Raw genomic sequence first — 20,660 nt, forward strand, 5'->3', positions numbered from 1 at the left:
CCTTGCTAGTCATTGCAGGAGAAATTTTACTAATCCAGACCAAGTCAGTCCTTGAGAGAAAGTTCTGTGATGTCAGAGCCCTTACTCACCTGTTGAAAAAAGGTATGTAATTGTGACTTACGCTGTTTAGTAACTTCTTAAGAAAAATGTAATTCAGATATTAGCATACTATTGTAATAGTTGATGATTTACATGCAGATTTTCACTTATCACTTAACATTTCTATTGGCAAAGTAGGAATGAGATTCCTGCATGAAAAAAATAGTGGAGTTTGGGTTCCACAAGATAGATATGTATGTATTTATACGTATATCCTTTTATAAATACATATATCTCAGTGCACAAAGAAAACATGGGAAAGAACAAGTTTTAACAAAAATTGGAAATATCGCAAGGAATAATGGATGAACTAAGCTTAATTAAGAACTTTCCAGATCATTATCAATAGTCCTCCGTTTGGCTTCTGATAAAATATTGTCTCAGCACATGAATTATCATTCAAATTATATACAAGGAAAAGAATATTTTTTTTGCATTACTCTTTACCACAAACATCAAAACAAGGTCATTAAACACATCATAAATATTGGAATATTGTTGCCCAGCATGTATATATAAAAGTACAAACTTACTAGAGTAACTATTGAAGGACTCACTAATGAAACAATTCATAAACTATGTATCCAGTTTCAAGAGGTATAATAATAAGCAAGCAGGTTTAAGTAGTATAATAATAAACAGGTTTCTGATAACCACCAATCTTTCACAACTATAAGGCCTTTCTTTCAAGCTATCCCCCGGAACACCACCTTATAAAAACAGGTAAGTTCTAAAACCATATCCCAAATTTGGCCCAACTTTTCTAATGTGCAAACCCAAATATCACAGACCGAGTCTCTGGTGGAGCTGTGCTTACACTGTACTCACTTTTTGCAAAGGGAAATGAAAACGCAGCAATAGCAACATCTACCTATACCATACACTTCCTCGACATTCCTGCCTAAAATTCTTTTTACAGAGCAAAGTTACTGGGTTTCACCCAACTCCATCAAACTATTCAGTCTTTTCACATGCTTTCCCACTATCCTAAGTCAGGCAGAAAACAGAAAGTGACTGTCACAGCACTCTCCAAACTTAGCCAGCTGCAACAAGGTCTTTTACCATCTCACACCCACATACTCCTCATGCCAGTCCCTCTGCTGCCTTCTCCTTGTCCCTCCTCACCCAGGGCGCAAGTTCTCTCTTCTCTCTGCTTTTTTCTTGTCTCTTCCTCGGCTGCTCTCTCTTCACTGGCTCTCAACCACTTAACTTAACCAGCCACAGCTGCACCTTGTCTAGATCAGCCAACCCGCCGCCCCTGAAGCCAGCCCACAGCTGTATATTATCAATGCTAATTAACCCAGCTTCATTCCTCTACAATTCCCCCCCTTTTTTATTTCTTAACATTTCATACCTTATGTTTTTAACAGTCATCACAATCTTTTTACAAATAAACTTTTCATACAGTCTGAACAACTTGTCCCTGAACCCTTTTTTTTTAACATTTCATGCCTTATGTATTTAACAATCATCACAACTTTTTCACAAATAAAACTTCTCATACAATCCAGACAATTTGTCCCTGAACTCATACACATATCTCTTCTACAATTTTATCTTGGGCTTTTCAGCTTCTGCAAGGTGATCACCTTCTCATCTGCTTTCTTGAGATCTGGGATTTTGTTTTCTTCAGAGGGAAGTTCTAATGAGCTTATAGTATGTCGTCCTTTCACCTCCTGGGTCACACTGGACAGTAACCTGAATGAGCTTTCAACAGCAGATCTAGAATACAGCACTAATACATTACTCCGTGCCCCAACAAGCTTCTCAACATTCTTGTGGTCGCTCATTTCTTCTACGACTAGGAACACTTCCAACGAGCACATATACACCGGCAAGTATACCATCAGGCTGAGCAGCAACAGTGGGAGCTGCCTGTGGCACCTTCCCCCAGCACAGCCATCACCGCCGTCTGGCCAGACCCACTCTGGACCTGCCGCCGCGTCTGGCCATGTACTCTGCTGCTATCGCCCGTAACCCTCAGTCTCTTAACTCCACGGCAGTCAGGCTTCCTTCTCTTTGATCCCAACGGCTCACCTTTACCGGTGTCTGATCCAGATCCCCAGGCTCTTCCCGCCTATCTCAACGTGATCTGGATTGCAGGCTATCCCCGCCTGTCTCTGCTACGTTGGGCACCGCTGTCACTGTTCAAAACTTCAAGTGTCCCCCAGCACAGCCATCGCCACTGTCACCGCTCGTTACACTCAGTCTCATAATCTGAAGGGCCTCACACAGGGCACCAATTTGTTGCAGCACTCTCCAAACTACCGGCTGCAACAAGGTCTTTTACCATCACACACCAACATACTCTTCATGCCAGTCCCTCTGCTGCCTTCTCCTTGCCCCTCCTCACCCAGGGTGGGCGGGCACGCACACACACACGTTCTCTCTTCCTTGGCTGCCCCAACCACTGAACAGAACCACCCACACCTGCAACTTGTCTACATCGGCCAACCCACCGCCCCTGAAGCCAGCCCACAGCTGTATATTATCAATGCTAATTAACCCAGCTTCATTCCTCTACAAGTGACAAAGGATTTTCTTGTAGACAGCATCTATATTTCAAAAAAATTAAAAATCATAATTCTGATGTGCATTCATACTAGATCATGCTTATTAATTACTATACCCATAAGAAATATCCTTTGACCCCGTTTCCTAATCATGTTTTCATGTAAGTCACATGACGCACTTACAGATATGAAACATATTCTCAAGCCAATGAAAATCAGTCATGCTACTAAAATACCTGCAAAAAGCAGTCATACACAGGTAACACCCAGCAAGTGAAAAACAAACTTCATGTCCATACTTAAAGAATCTAATCCCAGAAGTGGAGAGCACAATTAATTTAACAACCTGCCAGTATTTTTTATCAAGCTGCCAAAAGACATTTCTGAAGACCAGAGGATCCCTCCTCACACCTAATTCAGAAGGACAAATACAAACAAAATAATTGAGCTCCTGCAAAACCACCATCATTTTATAATGTTATGTGAGAAAACACAAATGGTCCACAATGGTAATATTGCAGTAATTCTAAAAGTTTTCAAATGTTATGCAGGAGCTTGCTTTCTTTACATATTGAAGAGGCTTACAAATCTTATTTCCTGCCTGCAGACCTGCCACAGCTTCAAATAAAGTATCGATGAGTCAGGAACATTATTTTCAATCACAGCCCATACAGCAAATTCTTCTACATTCATTTGTTGCTTATCATGTAATGCAGAAAAGGGCTCTGCCCCTTTCAGCTCAGGTGTCTCTGGAGTTTCTTAGGAGGAAAGGAAGTTCATAAGAGCTAGTTCTAAATAAGCACTTTCATACCTCAATATTACTATTTTCTTGTATTTCTAGAAGCAAGTGCAATGGAGAAACCAAATATGTAGCAAACTTCTGCCTCATAGATAATATTTTTACTGGAAGATAAATACTTGTGAAATTAATATTTTTCACAGACTGAAAAGATTTCTTAAGTCCAGTTTGGACTTCATGGTCAAAACAAAACAGCCAGAAATCCCATTCAGACTTGTAACAGTATGTAATTTTTCTGTCTTACTGACACTGAGCACTGAAAATGGATCGAAAGCTTTCCTTTGAAAATCTGAAAAGTTTGACAGAAATTGAAAACCACATCAGATCACCAAAAAAAATGTTCCCCTTTTTGTTTGGTTGTGTTTTTTTGGGGGGTAGGGGGAAGATTTTGCAAGAAAGTTTCTCCAAGACTGGTGTCTGCTACTTCAGTACACATGTCTAAAGCCTTAACTTCAATACTAAACACATCAAATAAATAAAAACATAAATAATGTCATTTAGAATTACCTCTGTAACATGTGATACACAGAAACCACATCTTTTAACCATACTGAAGCTGCTAAATCTTGGATGGAAAACACGAACACCCGTGGGGCATGGTAGGAATGTACTTTTGATCAACTGAATCTTGAATTGCAACTCAATAATTCACCTAACAGGCCTGTTCACATGACAAAAATGATCGGTTCACAAGGAGTTGTTATCATTTCTGGGGTGAAACACAACAGGAAATTCTACTACAAATTAAACATTAATGTACATCTTTCAAATAAAATCTTTAATTCCATTTCAAATTATAGCTGCAATTGGAGAAGCTATCAGGATTCCTTTAATTATAAATAAATTTCTTCAATTTCTGTAATTGAATTTCTTTAATTATAATGTCATAGTACAAAACATAATGCAAGCATTGCATACCGTGAACATAAAAGACAAAAAGAAGAATACACAGTAACAAAAGTACAATTAATTACTAATATTAGTAATGTTTTAAAGTATCCCAAAGTGTGTTAGGCCAGACTACCCTTCTGTCAGGGTCCGCATAGTTTCAATTTACACTGTAGTGGATTGTGATTAGATTTTTACCCTGGTTTCAATGGTCCAGGTTAGTAGAGGGATGAGGACGTGAGTAACCAATGCCAGCATTTTAAAGGCATTCAACTGAGAAGCAATATCAGCATGTTACCCTGCGAGTGCACACGGTTTTGAGAGTTCCTTTTAGTAACAGACTGATACTAAAAGTAAAAAGATACGCTATTGCTATAACGTCAGATAAGTCAGAACCCATTTTTTGTCTGGTATAGAAAACACGTACGGAATAATTTTTATACCACCTCTTTGCCTCCCTCATGTAAATTTAGCAAGTGTAACTTCAGCAACATTTCAAATTCAGAATCAGATTCATATCTGGATTCAGATTCTTCTAGTGCAATCAATACAGTTTGCAAGATTCACACAAAAGTATTAACAGGCAAGAATGTGCTCTTCAGAGGCTGGCTGAGGTTTTCGCTTAAAACAAGTTTACAGAGAACATGGGATAATTTTGAGTTTAGAAGAGGCAGTTGGAAGTCAGAGAGAAAATATGAATAATTAGAGCAGCTCCCAGATTAGCATAACATATACTAATAATTTATAATTATTACAGCAATAAAATTCACTTCTGACTAATGCTAAACATTTTTTCTTGTGAAATGAAAATTTTAAAATACTTTGTTTGACTGAAAAATTATTCACCCAAACTAAAGAGGTTTTGCTTCCTGCAAAACATCTTTCCAATCTAACTGAATTGAATATAGTCTAAAAAAAAAAAAAAATCAGCATTTTGAAATACAAAACCATTCACAGTACTCAAAAAATGTCTTCTGACTTTTTGAAATTTTGAGGAAGAAAACTTGAGGGGAGAATGTAGGCAGAGCCACAAGGTAACTGAAGACTTCTTTTACAGTAACAGCTGAGAGATTTCAGCAAAGTGACCTACTTAAAACTAATCTCTTTGTCCCATGCACTCAGATATAACACCTGTAAAGTACCTTCTGCTACAACTGGATGTTCAGAGTGCAGCTCAACACAGCCAACAAATATGTTATTAGACTCATTAAGTAATAGAAGTTGCTAAAAGAAGTTGCTAGAAGTCCCATGTCCATTCACCGAAACATATATGATTGAACAAACATGAACAAATCTGTCCAAGAGTGTCAAGAACAGCCACATAAATGTATTTCCAACCTGGATGCGGCCAACAAGAATACTGTTAATTTAATTTTAATAAATACATCAAATCCCAACCTATATGCATAAGATTAAAAAGAATAGTAATTAGATACCAGAGCATATTATGGACATTTTCTTTGTGGACTGAGGAAGTTACAAAGGAAAACAGTGCACATTACGATTGGGAAAAAAAAAAAAAAGAGAAACAACCTGCCTAATATCTGGAAAATCACAAAGCATTATTAGAAATGAATTTTGCATAATCTGTGAAGCACATCCATTTTCTGTGCCATTTTACCCATAATTGTACAATTGTACAAACACAATATGCATTTCCATTCTACTTATATAGTTATATGAAATGCTGTAAATAATTATATAACTGCACATTCCAATCAAATGAACAGAAAATTGTTGCAAAGAAACAAATTTCTTTATGCTTACTAAAGCCCTTATTTGTGCAGAATATCAAATAAAATGAATAGAAATTTTATATAAAATTTTGACTACAGCATTACGCTCTCAGCAGACCCTTCAGGATGTATTTACTTAACATTAAGACTGTGTACAAACGCTTTTGCCTAATCAAAGTACATTTTCCCACAGAAATCAAAAAACAAAATTTGTTTTTTAACTGGGGAAGGAATAGCTGGGAAGTAAAACTCTCAGTTACTGTACACTTCGATTGAATTAGTATTTAGTCATTATTGTCTGTGAGAGTGATTCTGCATACTACATGTCATTACAATACTTAAATCACATTTTAAAACATATTGTTTATAAGAAAATGCACCTTTTAAAAAAATAAGAAGGAAGACTTCACAAAAATGGACCCATATTTAAAGCAGTTTCTGCAATTGGAGGAAAAGGAGGAACTCAGGATACTTTTCCTGAACACACTCATGAAGATCCTCTGCTGAACACAAGGAGCTCTTTGCGCTTTGTGATGGCATTTAGATTTCTGGATTTTGTTGAGAGAAGAAACTGGAAAGTATTCTTCCCAAATCTCTCCAACATCTTTTGTTGTCTTTGGTACAAGAACAGGGCCCATCTTTTACTGTTACCGTAACGTGTTTGAAAATATTTTCAAAGTTCATCATCACAAACTTTACAGTGAGTTAGTAATTTCCTTGATGAAGTAAATGCTGTTCACTTTTAAGTTCCTTTAATTTTTTAGCAGAAATTTAAACTATATACTTAAAAGCCATATTATATATGTCTATATACATATGTACACACACATATATATTTGCACACATAAACACAGAAAACGTTTTCCCAAACTTCTCCCAAACGGTAACTGGAGTGTCCAATGGCAGGTCAGCAGCCCCTTTTGTGACAATACTAAAACCAGGAGAAGCTAAAAATCCATTGTTTTTAAAATTAGACTGTACAAAATCCCCATATTCTGACGTCGTCTAACTTCTTCACTCAGAATGACACAATTCAAAGAATTATTTTTTTTTTTCAATACATAATACTCATTGTACCTCACACAAAAAGCTAAGTCAGCCTAAAAGGTGAACAGGCATAAACACAGGATATGATGAGCAAATGAAAGGAAGAAATATGTAACGCTTCTTGTGCAAACCAACTATCAGGCAAAATCCCAAATCCTCTTGATGAGAACTGAGCATTTCTTTTACACTGTAATGACTAATTTGATACCTGGTTTTTCTTATTTTGCTTGCTACTCCATTATACCCACTACTGGTAAAACAAACAGGACATTTTAGCTTTAATCTTCTTACTACATAACCCAAATAACTTCAGTCATGTTTGCATTAATGCTGCATTAATCATGTTGTTGCGTATTAATGAGTTTTCAGGCTATGCTAATTACTGTCATAGATTCTGCAGCAGCCCATTAAATATACAAATTACAGAATTAAAGAGCCAGAGCTCTTCATGATTAATCTTTAAATGGAGAAAAACTAATGATGTCTGTACAAAGTTTCTCTCCACTTTTGGCTGACTGAGCCCAATGAACAATCAATTATAGTATTTGAAGAATAAGAATATTGCACAAACTAGAAGATTTGTTATGCTGGAGACACACGTTTATAAGTTTCTATCAAATAGACTTCTGTAACATACTCCTGTCCTTAAGGTCTCCCGAAGTGTTGCACAGGGATAAAAGCTATGGGATATTCCAATTCATTATTGCATACTCATAGCAAGCTGCTGGTTCCTTATGAATATAGCAAATCAATCTTCTCCTTTTAGCAAGGACACAAGTCCTGCTACTCCCTAGTAAGAAAGATTTACAGCAAACCTTGGTGAAAAGAAAGCTAAGATAAGTTTAAAGTCATTTGATAAGAATTGATATATTAGTAGCATTTTATCCCCTCACTTCCAGAGTGATGCTTTTTAAGGAATGGTTAATGGTTAAATCACAAGATTCAAAATTAGGAGACCTTCAGTCTGTGCTCAGCCAGTGACTGAGGTATGTCACCCAAGAGCCATCATTTAAACCCCCTGCACCATATTCCTTCCTGAAGAATGGTGGCCAATATCACTTGTGCAAGGTCCTGTAATGCTGGAAAAATTCATTACTGTTTTGTTCTCCATAGCCTTAAAGTATATATTGAATCAGCAAAATGCCCACGTGTTCAGAAAAATTACCTAGACACTAGGTATTTACTGACATTTGAGAAACACTGATATCTCCAAAAAAAAGGTATTAGTTTACCCTTCTCCAAATACTGCATATTATGCAGAACATCCCAAGACTTCCCTAAAGAGCGGATTCTCAGCCTATATTAATATTACTCTGCTCATCAACAGATTCAGTTTAGAACTAACTGGGCCATTCCAGACCTGTCTAATCAGTTCTGTATACCATGGAAAAAATAAAAAATCCATACTTTATACCTTAAAGATTTTATATTTATACAAAGTAGTTCTTTAAAAAAAAAAATCCTGCTCTGAGCAAGACTGATCATGGCATGAGGATACTCACATATGAAGATAAAATGAAAAAGGGTGGATTGCTGCACTTAGAGCACAAAGAAGAGGACGCAATGCAAGCACATGAGATTGTCTAGGAAGAGCTGAGAGGGAGAAGAGAAGCTTTCCAACACACAAACAAGACAGCATCCAAGGAAAATAAAAGGGAAGAAGCTCAAAGCAAAGATGTGCCTTTTCACAGGTACCTTACAACTTCCCAGTTAGAAGAGAAACACAGTTAGGACTGCAATATCTGCAAAATACCAATTCAAGAAGTAGCTGAAAGTTCAGCAAGACCCAGGAGGAACTGGACAGTCTGACAGTCTGGCTACCTATATTTATTTAAAGAAATAAATGAAGGCCACAGAAAAACATATGAGAGATCAGGGTGAAACCTGCTATGGAAATGCCGATGATACCATTATCTGTTAGCATTCCTCGGCCATTAGAGTCGACATCCCATCTTTTACACAGACCTTTAAAGCCATACAATCATTAAAGAAACTAGTATCCTGACAAATCTGTTCATTAAGCAAGTTTAGGAACAGACTTCATAACCATCTTCCACTCGTATAGGCTGGGACAGTGTACAACAAGCATATATCCATCAGCATTATTTTTTCAGAGCATAGCTTCCAGAGCAGAAATAAAAACTGTGATCTTGAAACTCCAGGAGTCAAGCCCTGCTTGGGGTAAGGATCAGCTGCAAGTTTGTTTCTGTGTTGCTCTTATTGAAGGGAAATATGAACAACGAGGAACCATCAGCCAAATATTCAGCCACTGCTTTCTTCGATGTTAGTGTCCATCTTCAACAAAACGAGGAAATTTTGCTCAGATATGGCCTCCCTCAAATAATACCTGTAATCTTTATTTTTATTTCTTTATCTTAACATAGGCTATAAGGAAGTCCAACAGACTCTGATTTTGTTAGAAAAGGAAGAAAATAGTTTCTAGGACTAATACTCCTTTATGAGCAATTTCATTAATTCAAACTATGATATTTAAAGTATGGAAATAGAGACAAGTATTCATCTTCATTTCAGGATAAATTCTTTCGAGAAAGAACTGTATTCTGTTACCTGTATGTGAATTAGTGCATAAAAAAAGGTCATCTTATGCAACAAGGGTAGGGTGGGAGAGGCTTCTAGGTGTTAATGCAATGCAAATCATAATTACTAGAAATATGATGACAAGAAGAATCACTTCAAAGATTTACAACAGTGCAATCTATAAAAGGTCAACATCACAGTGAAATCAGAAATGAGCTGGAGGTCAGTAGTTGTAAATAGCACTTCAATTATAGGCCTTTAGTTAGTATTTCCAGCAGTAGTACAAATGTAACACTGCACAGAGTAATTTAACTGATAAAGGGAAAAAGAATAAGACTAGAACTGAGTAAAATGCAAATATATCAAAATTAAACTCAGTGTAATGATCTGAAACACAGCAAATTCAGACAACAGAGCACTAGCCAAGGCAGAATCCCATCACGCAGCATCACAGAAGCTGGAGGCACAATAAGGTAGAAATCCTGCAGCAAGCAAAGAAAGTTATTGATTAGACAGTGTACACACGGAACAGAAGAATAACTAAAATAAGCTAATGAGTGTCTTGAGGAATACCACAGGACAAAAATGGAAATGTAACAAGGAGGAAAAAAAACCAAACCCTTTTAGACAGAAATACAACACCACAGAGCAAACACTCAGCAAAAAGCATAGTTTCAGGTTACAAACTCAGCAACAAATGCTACTTACAGTAGAATGGGAAAAAAAAAAAAAAAGCTTACAACATATCCAAGTTAATGCAGAGTTTTAAGGTAGACCAATAAACTGCAACAAAACTGCCAAATGAAGAATTAACTAAAAAGAATATATAATCTTTTCACCTAGTACTATTTGTGGCAGTATTTCCTATTATGACCTTTTTCAGAGGTAGCCTAAAACTGGTTTTATATGCAGGAACTAAGCTCACAGAAGGATTTCAATGGAATGATCAGGTGCAAGTTTTGTTTGTTTTGTTGTTTGGTTGTTTTTTGTTAATGTAGACAGCAAACTCACTTTTCTCATATTTATATGGAGTGTGCTGGCTATTCCATGACACACCTGCTGGCAGTGAACAATTATTTCCTCAGCCTCCATCAGCAAAGGAAAATGTAAAGGTTCATTCATTGCCTTCTAAAATATTCGCCAGCTAACAGAACTAGACCTTGAAAGTGCAGCAGGTCCTGCTTTGAAAGCGTTAATAACATTCCATTACATTTTATTCTGTTATCCACATGCCTCTGTACCTAGGAACTGCACACTCTGTAAATTAAGTGCTTTTTGGGGTTTGGCATGACATGTTCACTGAAAACACAGCCAGACACTTTGTAGCACTTACACAGAGTATTTTAGCTAGAATACATCTACAGCTACCAAAACACTGTCTTAAAGACTTCAAGTTTATTTTCAGTGAGAGCATCACCCTTATAGACCAGGGCAGAAATAGAAAAGTTCAGCCCAACCTCTCTTGCACTGGACGTGTAGGATTAGCTGTAATCCTGAAAGATGGCCTTGGCCCTGCTGGCTTTAAATGACCGATTAGAGGCGTGAAAGTCAACAGGATAAAGCTAGCATGATGCCTCTATTACTGAAAGAGTAAACTCCTATGCACAATCTAGAATATGCAGGAAACAGTGGCAAGGAACGCACGGTAAACTAAGAAATCTAGCGCTTTTCTCTTAGAAATGACTTTAGCACATGTATGATCCCCGCTTACTCTCACTAATGTTTCCATATGCACAGAAGGAAGATTTTGTCATACGTACAGCAGTCACCGCCCCTGAACTGATTTTGAAAACAGAATTGGGGAAGGAGGGGAGGACCACCTGTAGTAGTTGCTCAGCATCAGCTGCCATTATAATTTCCTTTTCCTTTCATGCTGTGTCATCATAAGTATATGGCCCAATAATCAAACAGGGGATTTTGTATTATTTATCATACATTAAGGCCATATTCACCAATTTCACCAACCTTCTCTGCTCTGCCAAGCTTCTGTACAGAACGTCCCACAGAAAACACAACCCAGTGCAGTAAACTAGCTGTGGAGGTTGCATCATCAATTTGTAGTCTGGTTTATTCCCAAGAATTAAACCCCTGCACTCACTCTAAGAGTTAAGCACATATGGAAGCAAAAAACAAAACTAGCATGGCAATGAAATTGCATTTATCTGTCAGCTGAATAATCACACACTATGACATACTCTGAGTGATAAATACAACACAAACCCTCCCCTCCTTCTAGGGCTTTTGAGAAAGCAGTACAGAGGTACATCATGGACATGGAAAACCTCCGGTACTGCATCCAGCAATACAGCTAATGTGACAAACACACCTTGCAGGGGACAGCTATAGCCAGATACTGCGTTAAGTCCTATGTGCAGTTGCCTACCTGGGCAACTGGGAAGCACATAATAATGCTGGCAGCAGCAGAACACAGAGGTAAACATCTTCCTCCTACCCAGGTGGGCTAGCTTCTCCTCAGCTGAGGATCTGAGCTAAGATTTTCACTGTGTCCCCGGATGCAAAAAAAAAAAAAAAAAAAGTAATAAGCCAATTGATACACAAAGCAGCACCAGCAAGTGCCTTCTGTTTCAGTGCTCTGCCATGTACGGTTCATGATTTTCTCGTGACTCTAATCAGTACTCGGAGAAAACTACGTATATCTCTAAATCCTGAACTGCATCTATTGGTACAATCAGGAGAAAAGGTGATCCAGAAACAAGCATGAACAAAGACATTTTAGTGGTATGAACAGCCATGCAACTCAACCTGTAAGGGCTTAAATGAGGGGCCCAATTTACACAAAGATTCAGCTTGACACAAAATGAGGAATATAGAAAATTGTAATGATAGGAGATTAACTGAAATAGCACATAATGTTTACTAAATACTATTCTAATTCTGTTTGCCCAATGTAAGTTAAATTGCAACACTGAACAAGGAATGACTGCAACTGCCAAGGCACAAGGATTAATAATTTCTATAAAATTTCCTTTGCTGCCTTCTGCACATGTGTAGCTGATCCTGTCTTACACTTGGGCTGTAAACTCCTTAGGGAAGACACTGTTAACTTTTTGTTCTTAAAGCAAGAGAGACACATAAAGATTTAACATTCAAAAAAATTTCATTAATCTGAATTAAAAAAAGAGATATGGCCAATACTGGAAATACTTTCCTTAACAATTTCTTTCATATAGCATAATGTCATTTAACCTCCACATATTGTCATCTTTTTCAGGCAGTTATTGATTGATCCTATGTCATCTTTTCAGAATTGTAATTCCTTATGGAATTTTTTTAATTAAAGACCGCTTTGCTGTAGCCTGCCTTTGTGTTGATTTTTACATTATTGCTTAAAACATGAGTGATTAGAGACTACATGACTGACTAATTCCAAATGATGGTAATAAGGAGATTTCTCCTCCTCTTCTGCAAAATTCACTGATACTTTTTTCTCTCTTCTCCCTCTCCCTTTCTCCCAAAGTATGGGACTTTCTGCAACACTGAAAATCATGACAGATTACAGTATTGTAGCGGATTAAATCAAAAAGGGGGTGATCAGACATACAACATTACTAACTATAAGCCTTTATATTCTTTTGTTTCCAGTGTGACCATTTTTGTATCTTTACCACTTGTGATGCCCCGTAGAAAGACCACCCATATTCCAAACAAAGAAACAAACAAAAAAAAAAGCAACAGTGCTTGCCCATGTGCTGTAAAAATGGCTCCAAATCACCTTTTTTTTTCCTCTGTGTTGCCTGCGGATTCAGGTGACAGCCAGCTTATTTAACTCCCACTGATTATTTTAAAGTTTTGCTTGCGATGCTCGGGCAGTGCAAGGGATAGGGGAAAAAAATCACTCATCTCATCCTTAACAATGCAAAAACCCTTATTTACAGACGCACTTAAAGACACTAAATAAAAAAGCCTCTACAAAAAGGTCAATATATACTGTGTTTTGCTACTAACAGGGTGAACTGTGTGACTGTAGCAGCAAGGCATATCAGTGTATAATGGCATAGCCTTAGAGGAAAGCTGGCCCGCGGCGCTCGGCTGCATGGGCGCAGGAACACTGCTGCTGCACCAGGCAGCTGACAGCAGGGCTTTCAGGCACAGGGACTGCCAGCTAATTCAGATCCCAAACTGCTGTAGAAAGAAAGTATTGGACTATCAAGGCTGACTCTGGAGTACCTTGACACCTTACACCCCAGCTCAGTTCCGTCCCATAGTAAGATCTCTGGGCAGGTGCTGCTTGTGAACCATTAACATACTTCCCCCCACAATATGCGGTAGGAATCCCAAGGCTTTTAGGTGGAGGCAGATTTCTGTCGGGGCTTTTAAGGCCAGGAGAACTGGGCACTTCTGTCTTAAAGCAACCTTGAGCACTGGTCATTTCTCGGGCTGGCTGCGGTTGACGGTCACTTTGCAATTCTGCAGGAGTACTGCGTTGCCCTGATTTCCACCTCTGACATTTCCCTGGCCCTTTCCTGCCTATGTGAAAGGCAGAAGGTCTGGCATAAAACCAATTATGCAGTCTTTGCTTCATCCAGGATTCCCATTCAGCTCATTTTTCCCCCTTAGCTCATGCAGCTCGGTAGCATAACCAAGTTTACACAGGAATATCCTAATTTTCTGAAAATTAGTGATGCTACCATGACAATATAACATGTGTTTAGAATAAGTAGCTTGAATTGGCATATTTCAATCACTGAATTGGAACAATTTGGGACAGAAAAATATAAAACAGACAGAAGAAAGATTAAAGAATCCTAAAGGAAGAAAATAAATTGGAGAAATACCTAAATTTGAAAGCTAGAGTGCAGAGACAGTGTCTTTATAATACACCTCATCTTTTAAAAATACTGAACACCACCTCCAAAACATAATAATTAAATGTGCAAATTGTTTGTAAGGAACTCACTCTGAAGAGCACCAAAACTTTCATGGAAGGTATGACTTTCCTCTAAAGAGAAAAGTCTCTTTTCCTTCTACAATGCAGCAAGTCTTCCCAATGGCAGATGTTCTCAAAAATACTTATCCTCCACCCCCTCCTTGAATCTTCCCAACAGTTTTTTACCCTGGTTCCACAAATCACTCAATATTTTGTTTGTGGCTCAGAAGATATTACCTGAGATAGTTGTACCTGCCAGTCTAGTGTTCATTTTGTTCATCCAATTATGAAGGTTGATGGGAACAAAGACTGTAATTTGTCTAAATAGATTCCCCCTCCTCCTTCCCTGTCTCTGCAGCAAGTCACTGGATGACTTGAAAGTGGATAAAATAAAATCCCCCCAAGGGCTAAAACCCCACTACACCAAAATTTCCACTATTTACTACAGAAGAAAGAAAATACATACTGTTAGTGGTGGCACCTCTGCTGACAAAGTTTCATTTTTAGTAAACCTAGAAACTGTTAAACTAAACCAGAATAAAAGAGCACTATTAATTACCAAGCTTAAAAAATGGTTTATATAAAAATGGGACAGTATTTGCTATTTAATCAAATTTTTTTTCTTTACTCAGGAAAAAATATGAGGACAAACTCCACTTTAAGCATCAGTTATAACTAACAACCCCAGAATAATGACACTAATCCCAATTTACATCCCTGTAAGCATGGTCAGAACAAAGAATTTAAACAGACTGGCTTAGATGTGAAGTATCAGGTCAAATCTGGATTATTTCCCTTCTTTTTTCTTCTGTTCCTCTTCCCTGGAGTAGATACCGTGCTCCTTTCTGAACTCCCCAAGAATACCATTCTATTCAGCACTGAAGAGTGCCACCAGTATAAGTTACAATGACCCTCTGAATTAAAGAATAGAACGGCAATATATTTCTGTAGTTTCCCCAGTTTGCTTAGTATAGAGGACTATTTTATGCTACAACTACTTGCTTGTACAACATTGCATAGATATTATGGATAGAAGAGAAAGACACTTTAAAAATATTCAGAAAGCAGATAGCATGACCCTCAAAAGCCTGGTTTCCTCACAATTACAAGAAAGTAAAGCCTGTTTTTCCAACAAATAAAACAAAGTACTCCATAAGAATATGACCAGAAAAGAAAGATCTCTTCTTCAATAACTATAGTAAACACAATATCACTTGCAGAAAGCACAGAAAGAATTTTGAACACATAGACCACCAAAGAAAAAGCAGAGCTGCATAGCAGAACTTTTAGAAACCTTGAGTTATTGTGGCCAACATTTTCAGGGAGTAGTCTTGTTTTATAATCTAAATCATAATCATAACCACAGAGAGCAAATAATCACTTCTCAGCAAGATAAAGATAGGACTTCAGCAGCAGCACAGGTAACAAGTTAGTTTAATAAATAGGATAGTGCAAAACCATAGAGTGCTTTATGTAATGATCAATGTTTAAAATCAATGCTCTTACAAATTGGAGCCAATGCAAAGGGTCTAGCACCAGGGTAAGATGATCTGGTTGATGTATTTTGGATCAGGTGAAATAAATCCATTTATAGGAGCATTTGCAGGATGACTAAGTTAAAAGAGCCCTGCAACAGTCAGGCCTGGCTCAGGGAACGCCTCCTCCTACTGTCAATATTTCAAACTGATAAAGAGCTGACCAAGTGCAATCAGTGCTGTGATGAATAAAAGAAAGCCTGGGACCATTAACATTAATGGGACTTTTGTGGCTAAATGCTCGTATATTGTACTGAAAATTTACCCTATGGACCAAGAGATTTTTTTTATTTTTTATTTTATTTTTTGCTTATGATTCCCCTTTTCCCTGCACACTGTATATGATCAGTTTAAAATATTTGCAATGTAATATAAATGTCTAAAATAACTTCATATGATTAATATACCATGAGTCTCTGAGGGAAAAAAAAAAAAAAAACCAACCAAAAAAATTACAGAGCTCACTCTGGCTACCTGGCAGACTTGAGAAAAATAGAAATGCCAGTTTTATAAACACAGATAAAATTGGCTGATCTAGTATCTTCAGGCAGAGTGCCTTAGCCTTGGGGCACAACGACAAAGACTCTAGCACCTGCCATCTACAATGTATATATGGGAATGGTTAATAAACTGGTACCCTATGAGAGCTGGATGAACTTTTGTGGGAAGACAGAAATTCAGATCAGCAAGTATAGTCTTAAGAGCATATATATCCAGGATATGACCTGGCTCAATAGTTTTAATTTGAAACATGGCAGCCTGTTTTAATTATCATCAGTATTAAATAACTATCATGTACCCAGTGCTGTACCAAAAGCAGATGACACAGTTTTTATCTAACCCCCTCCTGCAAGCTGAAAACACCATGTGGTACCATGCATGGCCAAGGGAGCACAGTTGGGTTAGGGCTGTTCAGGAGATCATGTTGTTTCATATTGGTATATATTTATGGCATAATTGGGTAAAATGAATTAAATTTTGTCCAGATAGCTATTTAACACAAAAAGATTGAAGAACGAATCTGATAGAATATTTACATCTGTGTGAAACAACAGTGTGAAGTTCTTGTTACAAGAAAAATATTTAAAGCCTTTATATTGTTTTTTTTAGCTTCACCACAGTAGTCCCAAAGAAGGTGGAGCAGTATAGACAGATGATGCTGAGCAGGACAGAAAATTCTCCTAATGGGGAAAAAGACCCCTGTCTGGTAGGTTCCCTCGAACTTGCACAAAAGGCAAGTACATGTCCTTTATAACTTATCATAGTTCCAAGGAATTTAACCAAAGAGGAAAAAAAAATCAAAACACACATAATTTTACCCAGCATAAGTCTACCTGTCCCAGTGTCAAGTAATTTTTATTTTTATTTCTTAGCCATGTTGGTAGACAGGCATTCTATTTACTTTAGTAGTTGCATTATTTTAAAATCAAATGCTATATTGGAATATCTTCGTACTATAAGGCTTTTAGAGATAAAAAGACTCACACATGAATATATCTGCCACTGCTCTGAATTCACGCAGTCCTAAAATGGGATTGTGGTAAGGCTTAAGATAAAACTTTCAAGCCCCGTGATCAGTCCCAGCCTTTATTTACGACCTTTTTTGGCCTTTGACCAACAGACTTAAAAAAAAATATAACGGTGTGCAGGACTGAACAATAAGGCTGGGATTAAGCTAACTGCAGTAATGCATGCTTGCACAATTAAACCTATTAGCCATATGAAATAAGATAAAATACAGAATGCTGACAGGTGAATTCTGAAATTACAAAAAATGGGTTGTAAACCCAAAATAAAGCAAATATGAAAGAATAAAATATCTTTTCAGTACACAAATTAAGAACACATTATTTCAAAATAACAGATTTACAGATCTTGCAGGTAATGAAGTCACAAAACGTGGAGACTGGAAAGAACTCTGCTGTGCTTAATCATCAGTTCTACTGTATCATCTACTTCTTCATGAACACAGTTCAAAACACCAAGTTCCAGTCATTTCAGCACAGGCTGGCAGAGACAGCAGCACACAAAAACCTGCCTCCTTCCACCTATGACTAGCAAGGAGATTATGCCACTGCTTCTCAGGAATGCACCTGATCATAACAACTCACAACTTCATGACCTTAAGCAAGAATAAGATGCAATCTTTTAGCTTACATACCAAAAAAAAAAAAAAGAAAAAAAAAAAAAAAAGGAGAAAAAAAAAAGGAAACACCAAACCAGAATGCAGTAGCTTTATTTACACTCTGCCACAAGCACATCATCCCATTTGCTCTGCTCACTACACAGACTCTCCATAGAATATTAGGTCAAATGTAAGGTCCCAATATTAATCTTCATGGCCATCCATGGAAGTGGTTCAAGATATCTCAAGAGTGCCCTTCTCATTATGTTGGTGACCTCACTGAACAACTGCTGTTAGTTTCAAGACTCACCAGAGCAAGACTGAACTCCCTTTGCAAGAAGGATAGAGGCCCTGGAACTCATTAAAGGAGCAGATCAAAATGATCACAAATTTCACAGCTTTCTAAAGAGTTTAAACCTATATCTACTTAGGCTTTCCAAAGTCATAAATTAAAACTAAAGAGAGGAGAAATAGAAAAACAAAAACAAGTCCCGAGAAAAATGTTAGGGAAGAGGTAAAAAAGAAGTAGGTACCTGAGGAGTGAGGAAAAAGATGGGAACAAGTTAGTTGAGTATGACTGTGCTTTGGAAGATGCTCAGGTACTACCTACTGGTGGTATGTACTATGATAAATGTCCAATGTTTCAACTACTATTCCTACCTACTACATTGATATGAATATTTGTGTAAAAAGAAATTGCACAAAATGCATGTACAAAAAGTGCACATTGGTTAAAAAAGAATAAGAATTTCAGATCAGTTTCCACTCTCTAATGGAAGAGCAGAAGTATAAAACAAACTTAAAAAAACAACCAATGAACTAAATATTTTTTGCAAAAATGTAAAACATGGGTAGCAAATTAAAAAAATAAAGAAAAGCCAGGCTTCCCTTCTAAGTAAAACTGACCCCAAAAGGACCATCTAGTTGATATTAAAAGAAAAAAAGCTGCTGACCTTAAATTAGTTGTAAGTTACGAAATGGCACATATTGTACAAAAAAAAAATCTGTTTCCAATTTCTAAGGAAGATTATGAAGTGCAATCTTACGGATTTCTGATTTTATTTTTTTTTTTTTACTTTGCTTGCAACATCTTAATACAATTCTAAATTCTGCATATTTTAAAACCAAATAACTGTAGTAATATCCAATATAGTTAAGGCCAGCCTAGATAGCAATAGTTGGTGATTACCAGATCAAAGGCCTTACTTCAATCAATAAAGATAGCTCCTGTACATTGATTACCATCCAACACTATAAAAATATAATTGCTTACCTTGAGAGGAGCAGTACAAGTGAAATGAAAAGGTCATAATAGGTCAATAATTATTTAAATTAAACTTACATCTTCCTTCATCCGATGGACCAACTCTAGCACACACTGAAATGGTGGTGACTTACCAGTTTAAAGAGACATATTAACATGTCAGCAAAGGGCTTAGCAGTAATTGGGTCAGCAATTTTAAGAAGTCAAGGTTCCAGGTTGTCAGCTTCTCCATTTATGCTCCCAATTAATCTTAAGGTATTATAGATCTTAAGTCAGTAAGCACAGATCTAACTACTTTTGATCAAATCTCATTTTGAGTATATACAGGGATAGAGTATAGTTACTTTTTGAGATTTTTCTACAGTACAGTATATAATTCTCTAGAATGTCTTTAAATTAAAGAAGTCATGCAATAATTCACTATTGAGCTCAATGAATCCTCCAGTAATTTAGTATGAGACATTTCTGACACCATATTAAATAGTCCTTCTACCAGAACATTACTTAGCAGGTTTGCATTTTCATTCATACACAGAAAAGTGTAATTCCCTTCTCATTCTGAGAAGTATCATGAAAAATAATTTGGTTTAGAGGTATTGGTTTTCCTAGCTGCAAAAGACAACCTCGTGTAGCTCAAAAAAACAAGGGGATTTCACTTCACAAGTCAAAATAACAAACTACATAGAACCATTATCTAATTAAATACATATTATACTCTTTAGTTCATTTTTTTTTAAATACACACTTCCTGAAGGAAAACCCTAGCAAGTATCATGTAAGAAAGCATATCATTCTACTGTCAAAAGCGTTGTGTGATGTTTAGTGCAGATCCCGTCCTATGACAAAGCTCACTATAATCTTTGGAAACTCTGTAGGTAAGTAAAACAACTACCAAAGATTTAGTCAAATTAAAATACTGCAACTTCAACATACTTTTAAAGCCAGTGTCTTCATTAAACAAATTACTAACACTAAGATGCAGACAGCACTTCCTCCCCAAGGTCTCCAAATTTGAATGGCAGCGCCACTCACTGCTAAATTTACCTCCCAGGTCTTTGATACCACTGTTGCATAACTTTTTTTTTATTATTCTCTCAAGTAAAAGCAAAGAAAGTATTTTATAACCATATTTGCTTACAAATACATTTTCATTATTACTTTGAAGAATTAATTTAAATTACTCTTATACTCTTAAATAACAAGAGGTTTTAAATGTTTTAGTTCCTTC

General features: G+C 36.9%; 1 protein-coding gene across 1 annotated transcript in view; it reads right to left on the reverse strand.

Annotated features, from left to right (window-relative positions):
• Window positions 1–20,660, reverse strand: part of USH2A (usherin) — a 390,912-nt gene that overhangs the window by 249,462 nt on the left and 120,790 nt on the right. The window lies entirely within an intron of this gene.

This window comes from Falco rusticolus, chromosome 12, assembly GCF_015220075.1.
Source record: "Falco rusticolus isolate bFalRus1 chromosome 12, bFalRus1.pri, whole genome shotgun sequence".
NCBI classification, from domain to species: Eukaryota; Metazoa; Chordata; class Aves; order Falconiformes; family Falconidae; genus Falco; species Falco rusticolus.